This window comes from Lactuca saligna, chromosome 1, assembly GCF_052625555.1.
Source record: "Lactuca saligna cultivar CGN05327 chromosome 1, ASM5262555v1, whole genome shotgun sequence".
Lineage (NCBI taxonomy): Eukaryota > Viridiplantae > Streptophyta > Magnoliopsida > Asterales > Asteraceae > Lactuca > Lactuca saligna.
The window spans coordinates 35,004,490-35,015,144 of record NC_136417.1 but is presented as its reverse complement, the minus strand read 5'-3'; the positions used below and the strand labels follow the sequence as shown (position 1 = coordinate 35,015,144).

The 10,655-nt window shown below is 35.8% G+C and overlaps 1 pseudogene across 1 annotated transcript; it reads left to right on the top strand.

Moving 5' to 3' along the window:
* The first annotated feature begins 442 nt into the window (after nucleotides 1–442).
* Nucleotides 443–10,643, top strand: LOC145032547 (cytochrome b561, DM13 and DOMON domain-containing protein At5g54830 pseudogene; annotated as a pseudogene). Its single transcript, XR_013677160.1, has 3 exons — nucleotides 443–3,518; nucleotides 3,600–3,649; nucleotides 10,450–10,643. The product of XR_013677160.1 is annotated as a cytochrome b561, DM13 and DOMON domain-containing protein At5g54830 pseudogene (transcript).
* Nucleotides 10,644–10,655: the final 12 nt, after the last annotated feature.

Genomic DNA, 10,655 nt, shown 5'->3' with positions numbered 1-10,655 from the left:
TTAAAATTATGAACTATACTATGGAAAAAACCTCGTGCCAATCCGACTTTAAACAAATGAGATATGCATGTTTTAAACTTTTCATAGAAACCGGTTCCGATTCCTAACACGGTTCCGGTTCTTAAAGCCGGTTTACCCGGACCCGAAACCCGGATAGAGCCGTTCTTTAAACCCGAGATCCAAACCGGTTTTACATATTTCGGTTCTAACGGTTTAGATTCCAATCCGATTTTGCGGTTCTAAATCACATCCCTAAGTAAAAGTGTCCAAACTAAAAGTGCTCTTATAGCATTGCCCTATAAAAAAACGCATACTTAGCATATGAAGTTCCGTAACATTGAGCGGGCCATATAGCCTATATCATTATCTTATTAAGGGAACTTTTTGGCTAAGCTACATAAATAAGGGATGAAAAGCAAACTATGCACCGGAAACAGACAAAACTTAACGGCGAACTCTTCATTCAATTTGTCATTCTCTCTCAACGGCCAACGTCCCATCACCAATCTCCGGCGATCATTACCGGTAATCTGCCAATGCCACCACTATTTTTCTATCCACCTTATTCGTTTGTCTGCTATCTTTAAAATCCATTGCATATCTCATAATATTGATCGATTTAATGGGAAATGCACGATCTTTATTAATAATTTCATTGGGGTTTCTCATATACCTGTTCGAATTCTCCGTATCTGATCCGGATTCGAGCCACAATTGTCCCAAAACCAACACGTCTTTACTTCATTTCACAAGCCAGTTCGTTATGTCTCAGCATCAGCTAAGAGGGTATTTTAGTATAATTGATGATTGTTCTTTTAAGGTTAGCAAATTCGATATGCTCTCCGGGGGGTCCGATGTTTATTGGTGGGGTGCTGTTGGCGATAATTATGAGAATTTAACATCTGGGTTTGTTATCTCTGATGAAAAACTCAACACAACTACTTATAAAAATGATAGCTTTAATGTTACTTTGATGAGTAATGTTACTTGGGATGATATCAAGGTCGTATCTGTTTGGAAGAAATCAATGGCTTCTGATTTCGGGCATTTGATGTTGAAGGAAATGACCGAATCCCCCTCCCCCTCCCCCTCCCCTGCTCCTGCCCCTGCCCCATCAACCATTAATTTTACTGGAAGTTCTGTTGTTGAGATTGATGGAGAGCCTACTATGTTTGATAATTGTAAAGTTTTATCAGATACTTATAGGTTAAGGTGGACATTGAGAGAAGATGATAATGTGATTGATATCGGACTGGAGGGAGCAATTGATATTGGAAACTATATGGCTTTTGGATGGGCAGATCCGTCCAAAAAAAAAGATTATATGCTTGATGCTGACGTGGCAGTGACTGGTATTACCAAAGAGGGAATGCCTTTTGTGGATGATTATCATATCACTAAGTATAGTGCATGTATGAAAAACAAGAATGGTAGAGCTGAAGGTGTTTGTCCAGACATCATGTATCATAACGATGAAAAGGTCAACAACACAATATTGGTTTATGGACATAGGAAAGATGGTGTCTCATTTATTCGATATCAAAGACCAATAAAATCTATTGACAAAAACTACGATTGGGATGTAGATCTAGAAAAGAACATGACATGTATATGGGCTTTAGGTTCAATCAGGCCACCTGATTCCATCCAACCACTTTACCTACCTGAAAACCATGGCAAGACTTATGGTCATGTTGATGTTAATATCTCAGAGAGTGTTAACGAATGCTCGGGCCCACTTGATGCCAAAAACAAACAAGATCAAGATCTTGTAATAGCCGAAAAAAACGAGCCACTAGTTGTTACTTTAGGTCCAGCTTTACATTACCCAAATCCACCAAACCCTTCTAAGGTTCTTTACATTAACAAGAAACAATCACCTCTTTTGAGAATCGAAAGGGGTGTTCTTGTAAAGTTCTCAATACAAGCTGGTCATAATGTGGCATTTTACATCACTTCTGATCCAATTGGTGGAAATGCAATGAGTAGAAACGTATCAGAAATGGTTTATGCAGGTGGACAAATGGCACATGGAGTACAATCAAATCCGAAAGAGTTAGAATGGTCACCCGATCGAAATATTCCTAATGAAATCTACTATCAATCTCTTTACACCCCAAAAATGGGGTGGAAAATAGAAGTTGTAGATGGAGGGCTTAGTGATATGTATAACAACAGTGTTTTCTTAGATGATCAACAAGTTACATTCTATTGGACACTTTCAAAGAAATCAATATCTATTGCAGCTAGAAGTGAGAAGAAAACGGGGTATCTTGCTATTGCATTTGGAGAAAAAATGAAGAATAGTTTTGCGTATGTGGGATGGGTTGATGGAAATGGAACTGGACGTGTGAATACGTATTGGATTGATGGAAATAATGTACAAAGTATACATCCCACCAATGAAAACTTGACATATGTAAGATGCAAAAACGAACAAGGAATCATAACTCTAGAATTCACCCGACCTTTGAAGCCAGAATGTGTTGGAGATAAAAACATAGAATGTAAAAACATTGTGGAGCCCACGTCTCTTCTTAAAGTGATGTGGGCAATGGGGTCAAAATGGTCTGCAGATAATTTGACTGCTAGTAATATGCATTCAAGCACAAGTAGTAAAGCAGTTAGGGTTTCACTTTTACGTGGTTCAGCTGAAGCTGATGAGGATTTAAAACCTGTTTTAGCTGTGCATGGGTTCATGATGTTTCTTGCATGGGGAATGTTTCTGCCAGGTGGCGTATTAGCTGCTCGATATATGAAAAATTTTAATGGTGATTTCTGGTTCAAGATTCATGTTTATTCACAGTGTTCAGGGTTGACAATTACTTTCCTTGGGATTCTTTTTGCTGCAGCTGAAGTTCGGGGTTTACATCTTAACTCATTACATGTAAAATTTGGAATCTTGACTTTAATATTGGGTTTTCTACAACCAATTAACGCGTACTTTAGACCTAAAGAAGCTCCTGATGGAGAACAACCGTTGCGCCAAAGGGTAGTTTGGGAATATATGCATGGTTATGCTGGAAAATTGGCTGTTTGTATTGGAGTTATTTCTATTTATACTGGGTTGAATCATTTAGGGGATAGGTATAATGCTGAGAATGTTAAGGGGTTGACTTGTGCTTTGGTGATTTGGATTTTGGTGGGTGTTGTTAGTGTTTTATACTTGGAATATGTTCGGGGAAGGAGTTTAAGAGAGAGAAGTGGAGGGAGAGGTAATTTTGTTTTGGGTGATGGTGAAGATGAGGAAACTGATCTTTTAAGTCCAAGCACGATAGATGAAGGAAATATGGAAAGAATTATGGGTTCTTCAGTAAGAAAGGAAATTCAGCTGGAACCTTTGGGTAGATAGGATTTTTATATAAAAGAAATAGGCTTTTTTAACAGATTTTGTTTTTCTAATTCATTGATGCAAACTGCCGTTGTTTGTTCTTGGAAGGCTTCTAGGGTCAACATAGAACGATGTTTGATTCTCTGGAGGCAAAATGATATGTAGTGTGGTTTTGGATGCTACTCAGGTACTGTTTTTACCTTAGTTAAGGTCTTACTAACACTGCAAAACTTTGACTTTTTCTATTTGGTTTTTGATATTCTTGCAGATTGGTATGCATTTGTGCTGTTGCAGGTCAATTTTCTTCTAAATCTCCAGGTAACTATTTTGGTCCTTGATAACTCTTTACTTGTAAATATGCTTTTCATGCTGGTTGTATTTCTATGGAATATGTGTTGGAGGCGTTGGTTTAAAGAATTAAGAGTAATCAGTAGGAAACTTTGGATAATCTTAATGATCGTGTGGGACTCACTTTCCTCGATAAACAATTTGAAGATATATGCCTTCATTGCACAAACCTTTTTTTGGATAGTTTTCTGCACAAAAACTTGAAGAATCACTAAAGTCTATGTGTGTTTTCTTTCTCAAGTATGAAAATTGATTTTTCGAGAATATAAATATTATTTTTCATGCCAATTGGATAAACGTAGAAATTGGCGGTTAGAAGTAGTTAGATGGTAGTTTTGGCGCAATTGACAAATTGACATAAGAGTCGAGTGGTTATATCCTTCAAGCACATATCTTGGGATGATGTAAACAAGTGTGTTCCACTCGCTATGTGTAAGGCTTCCACATTGAATTCAACGCCTGACATTTTATTAGAGGAAAATTGAGTTCCCCACCCTTAGAGATTTTAAATGGGCTTTAGCCACATCTATATTACCGACTTGTGTATCAAATCCCCTATTTCTAGATAACCGCTTCGTTAAGTGTCCTTCATATTCTTTTGACTTAGAACAAATCCCACGAAAATCAGGTCGTGTGTCAGCAACTTGCACACCGGGCTATTTTAACGCTTAGTGTCGAGACATGCTATTATACACTTGGTTATAATCGTTATCCAAACTAGGATCACTACCATAATATATAGAAATAAGTGAAATCGGTTTCAAGCGTAGTGAAATATCATGGATTAAGTTTCTTAGTAACTCTGTCTCTTTACAACTGACAACAAAGGCTGTAAACTTCGACTTTATTGTCGAATTAGCAATACACATTTTCCTTTTAGAAACCAGTGAAATGGAATCTCTGATGAAAGAACACCCAATCACTCCTAGGAGAAAAAATCTTCTATGTTGGTAATCCAACTTGCATTTGTAGTCAAAGGAAATCGGACATACGACAAACAACAATCCATAGTTTTATTGAGTTATTTAAGCACCCATCGTATAACTAGCCAATGATGACTACTAGGGTTACTAGTGAACCTACTAAGAACTCATCGTATAGCTAGTTATTTAAACACCCATCTACATTAAGCAACCACTCGCTTTTGAATATACGAGTTTTGATACCACTTTCTCGTATGTAGGCATAAGCTTCTCACTCTTATCCATAGTAGTTTTAACCAAAGAAAAATTTGGACAATTGAATTTCTTTAAGCCCTTTGAGATTGTGTAATTGAAATTCCTTTGCTATAATGTATGATCTTAATTCCAAGGATCATATCCGCTTCCTCCTTTCATGGAGAATCTTGATGACAAAAATTTGTTAGTTAAATCAACTTGTCTTTGGTTTGTTCTGAATAACAATTGTCATCAACATATAAACAAATGATTACTTTATTAGTAGACTAACTAATTTTACTTTATATACACTTATCTGATCTGTGTGAAACAACACCACTCGACAAGATAACATCGCCAAACTTTTGATGTCATTGTTAAGTTATAGAGATTTAACCAACTTACACTTGTCATGTTCATTATTACCTATGGTAAAAACGATTATTATACACCTCCTTTTTATCTCTCCATTCATGAATGTTGTTTTGGCATTCATTTGGTGAATCACTCGATTATCAATAGCCTCCAAGTCTAGTTGAAACTAATAGTGGAGATTCGTGCTATCAGCGCTTATATACATAGAAATTGCCATTTCAGAGTTTTTGCTAAAGATACTCAAGCCTTAAACTTATATAGTTCTTTGTACTTTCATCTTCCTTTAGGGATTTACTTATAATCTAATGGTTTGCAACTGTATGGAAGATCTGATAATACCCAAGTATTATGGCCCGTGATGGCTTTCGTCATTGATTGCCTCTTTGTAGAAAGTAATATCTTCAGAGTCTAGTGACTAGAGTCTACTGACTGCTTCATTGGATCTTTTTGGAACCTCGTCTATACAAACACAATACGATTATATGGAAGTAGCCTCATCTATAGGACCCTTTATAGTTGAAAATCAGGAACAAATGATGTTGCTTTCCTCTCATTTGGCTCATATGATTGTAGAGGGACTCATTAGGAGTAAATTTCCAGTCATCTTCCTTGTTAGTTCCACTTTTATTTGAAACCAAGTCTTTTGATCTATGTATAAATGAGAATCCAGTCTCATAAAAAATTGCATCTCCTGATTCTATTACGGTATTAACTGAAATAGATTCATGGACTCTATTACATAACCATTATAAGTCGTGGAATGCTTTACTTATAAAATTAAATACAATATATACCTCTTTCACTAATTTTTTTTGTTTGATTGTGAAACATCCCAAAAATAAGACCCAAAAATTTCATTTTTCAATTAATAAAACATTATCCCAAAAGATCAACGTAATCCTCAAAAGATCAAATGTATCAAAACATCATAAGTTATCAGAGTTATCATCGAAATGTGGAACTATATCATGTTGCGCTGCAATCACCCCAAGCTCTTTCCTTTTGTACCAGAAGTACCTAAAACATAAACTGAAAACTGTAAACACGAAGCTTAGTGAGTTCCCCACAATACACATAACGGTCCCAACCCAATGACTGTAACGAGCCATACCCACACTCGCATAATGGGCCCCGCCCACTGAATATAACGGGCCCCATCCACCGAGTATAATGGGCCCTATCCAAAATCGCATAACGGGCCCCACCTACTTACAAATCATATAAGCATAACAAGGTAATTGGATACAAAATAACCATCAGGCCCTGCCAGTAAGCATACAAGCACATATACATACAAGACTCGCACAGACATCTAGTATTCTAGGATAACAGATCGTGGGTCGTCATTGGTGCCTTAGACCCGTTAGACCCAGTGAGGAAACTCACCTTAGACTACTGAATCTCACAGATAATACTTTAGTTGTTGGTCCGCTGAAATCCCAGCGCTATCAATAAAAATAACATCCAATTAATAATTGGATCCCAACTCATACTAAGAGTCCAAATTAGGGTAAAAGACCATTTTTACCCTTTACCTAACTTGGCACAAAACCAAGACCCAACCCAACTATCCAAAAGGCCCAAACTCCAAAATGATCACCAAGAGCCCAAACATGGCCCAGTTTTCCAAATTGGGCCTAAACCCATCATGGGCCTAAAATCAACGGTCCAACCCCAACAACGGGTCCTCACGACGTGAACAAACCTTGGTCACGTCGTGAGGACCAACTCGACTCAGTCCCGACGCAACGAGTCAACTCAACTCATCAAGAAGATTCGAGTCTCCTTCACGTCGTGACCCAACCTTGAGTCATGTTGTGGCCTAATCTGGACAAAATAGATGGGATGGCCAACATTCTCACGTCGTGACGACCTTAAAACAATAAGCTCTTAATCCTTACAGCCATAACTTGGGACTTTCCAGGGGGTCTTCCTATACCCAAAGGATGATAAAAATCGTGGCTTTACAGTCCAATGCATGGCTCAAACTCTTACTAGACCAAAATTGGGGAAAATGAGATCTAGACTCAAACTTGGAGTCCCAAACTACACCAAAACTCAGATCCAAAGAATATGTTGAAGAGAATGAGTCAATGATTCATAAAATTGCTAACTTTATGGACCCCATGCAAACAATCCCACCCAAACATGTAAAAAGGAGCTTATAACTTAGATCAAGAATGAAAAAGATAAAAAGGTTCAAGCTTTATGACTTACAATGGTCCAAAAGCTCCAAGAGATTGCAAGGTGGAAGCCAAAATGTCAAGAGGTTGCTCAACCAAGGTCTCCTTCCACTTCAAGTAGCTAAAAACCACCAAAGAATGCTTTAAAGATCTCAAAAATGCGTAAGAGCTTCAAGAGGGTCAAGATTAAGGTTTTTCGAAAGCTAGAGGGTGAGATCGGTTGAGGATGGATAACCCTTGCCTCTCATTCAATTAAATACCCGAAAATTAGGGTTTTGGGTCATTAAGTCGCGCTCACATCGTGAGACCTTATGCCTCACATCGTGAGTTTCCAAAAATGCGGGTCAACAGGTCAATGGTCACTCATGATATGATCCCCAAGATCGCACATCATGAGGACCCTCATAATGCAAAATAAAAGATTGAATTTTTGTACCTTAGGGTTCCGAATGTTACAAATTGGTGCTATGACCATCTCAAATCCATAACCTCAAACATAACTCAATTTTTGTTTTTTTTTTTTTTTTTTTTGTTTTTTTTGTTTTTTTGTAAACTATAGAATTAAGATAGAGATACAATGTTTCTTTTGTTTCGATCTGTATCTCAAACACGAATAAGACAATATGGAATTAACTATTTCATTGAGAACTCTATTTGTCATCTTTGGCACACCTTTTTGTTATTATGTATAAGGAATTAAGGATTCGAAGTATCATGTATTAAGCCTATGATTGAACATACATTGGATCGTAATACTCTCCATTGCTTTGGGTGTGAAGTCTCTTAATTAAGTTACTTTTTTGCAACTCAACTTCATTTTATACAACCTTAAATTTATTTATGGCATTGTCTTTAGCATGTAGTAATATGTATACCAAAACCGGTGTATGATCTTCAATAAATGTGACAACATAGTTCTTGTTTCCTAAAGACTAGTCGGTATGTAAACCACATAGGTCTCTTCGCTTTAACAAAACCTAAGCTTGCCTAGTTATTGTAGATGGGTTAGGTTATTGTACTATCTATTGTGTGCATGTAAGATTGATTGTAGACCAATCATTTTAGTTATTTTAAGAAAGTAATTAATGCATATTACATGTTGAAAATATAATGAGTATTAATTAAATATTTAGCATTTAATATGCATTAATTACCTTCTTAAAATAACTAAAATGATTGGTCCAGAATCAATCTTACATGTACACAATAGATAGTAAAAACATTTAAACCTAACTCTATTGTAGATAACATTTATTTTTTGTACTTTCCAATTAGTGTCAAAAGCTAGAATAAAATTACTTTTAGGCATTTCAAACAAGTGCTTATAATAAACATGTTATAAACGAACATGCCAAAGAAAAGGCTCAACAATATTAGGATTTGTCATATAAATTGAAGCATGTATAAAGATTATTACTATAATTTGGTATAACCGCGCTACTACTTAAATATCCAAATTCCTCAAATAAACCACACTTAGATGATATACATATGTATTAGATTAAATCCCTTGTTTATAACCACATTTGTTCAACAAACTTCCAAAAGCTAAATCTTTCCTAATCGTTGACACATGTACGTAGCAAAGATCAAGATTTTTTTTTTTCAAGGCTAAACTCTAATACCACTAATCCTTCACCAAGAATGAGAGAGATAAAGTATTTCACTTGTTATGACATATCTTCATATGCCTTGAACCATTTTTTTTTTATTTTTGCATACATGACTTGTTCCACTTTTGTTAATCCACAAAGCCAAATCAACATTATCAATATGATATGTAAGAAATTTGTTGGCAAAGTTGTTTTCCCGAAACCATTCTTGCCTTGGCTAATTGACAATCATAATTGAAGTCAAAGGATTTTCCACATATCCAACACATTGTGTTACTTAGGTTTGTCTAAAACCACCTTTCCCTTAATCTCTTCGTCCAATATATTCTCTGTAAAGCAAGACTGTAAAGCGAGACTCTGCAACATCTTTTTCTTAGGTTTGTCATTTCTTATGTCGGGATGGATTCCAATGAATCACTATTTGTACCAAAGGCATCTCTTCCTTTTTGTGTATGAACGCATGCTTTCTAATAAGATGGCAACTTGACAATCAAACTAGATACTAAGATAACTCATTGTACTCATCATCCTCTCATGTTGCCTCAAGAGGTTCACCTTCCATGATATCCGACATGGGGATACTCCAACACATACACAACTTCATTGTAGTAAGGAAGAAGTACATTTTCTTTTGCCATATCTAAAAGCCATTTCCTTCAAGCTCAACCAACTTGTTGAATTCCGTCATGATAGTCACTAAATTTAGATTGTTGGAGTTGATTGAAAGGGTTAATAGTGTCAAAAGAAAACTTGGATAATCTCAATAATCACATTGGAATCACTTTCTTGAAGAAATAATTCAACGCTATACAATTTGGGTTGCACAAACTCTGTGATAATGAAATAGGGCACTCAAACGCCTAGCACACAAAATTAAGAAAATTACTAAAGTGCATGTGTGTTTTCTTCTTCAAGTGAGACCATAAACATTTATCTGTTAGCATTATAAATTAGTTTGGGCCTATTTTATGTTGTGCTTTTTGTTTAGCCCTTTAGCTTGGTTAACCGTAGATAATTTTCCTATTTATAAACTTATTGTACGTTCTGTCTTTTTATAGTTTTCTTTCAATATTGAAACTCTAGCCATTTTTTCTTTAGATTGTTATTAGTTTACACATTATCGAAAAAAGTAGTGTTTTGCAGTTTGGCATAATTGATGGAACATCGTTGCCGAAAGGAGAAATATGTGTTTTGATCTTTTCTATAGCATGATTATATGTTGTTCTTGCTAATCTTGATAGATATCTTGAACCTGCAATGTTTTGATGTTAGAAGGTTATAGAAATTATCCCCCAAAACTGCATTCTAATAAACAGTTGCAACAAGTTCAGTTCTTGTGGTTTTTATATAGATTTAATCCATTATTAGATTGTTTCTATCTCTCTACACCATTTGACGACTCTTACATCAAGATGCTCATTGTGTGGTATATTTTCATGTAGAACATTTTCATTACAAAGGGAAGATTCATTCTTGGAGCAGAAATTAAACATCAATGGAGGCTGTTTTGCATCTTGTACACAAAACTTGATTCGTATATGTTATTCGTAACATTATCATTTTTCAGCTTTTTATTGTGTTTTATAGCTGATTATGAATTGAAATTATTTAAAAAAAATGCAATATTTCACTTCATATGCCTAAAAAT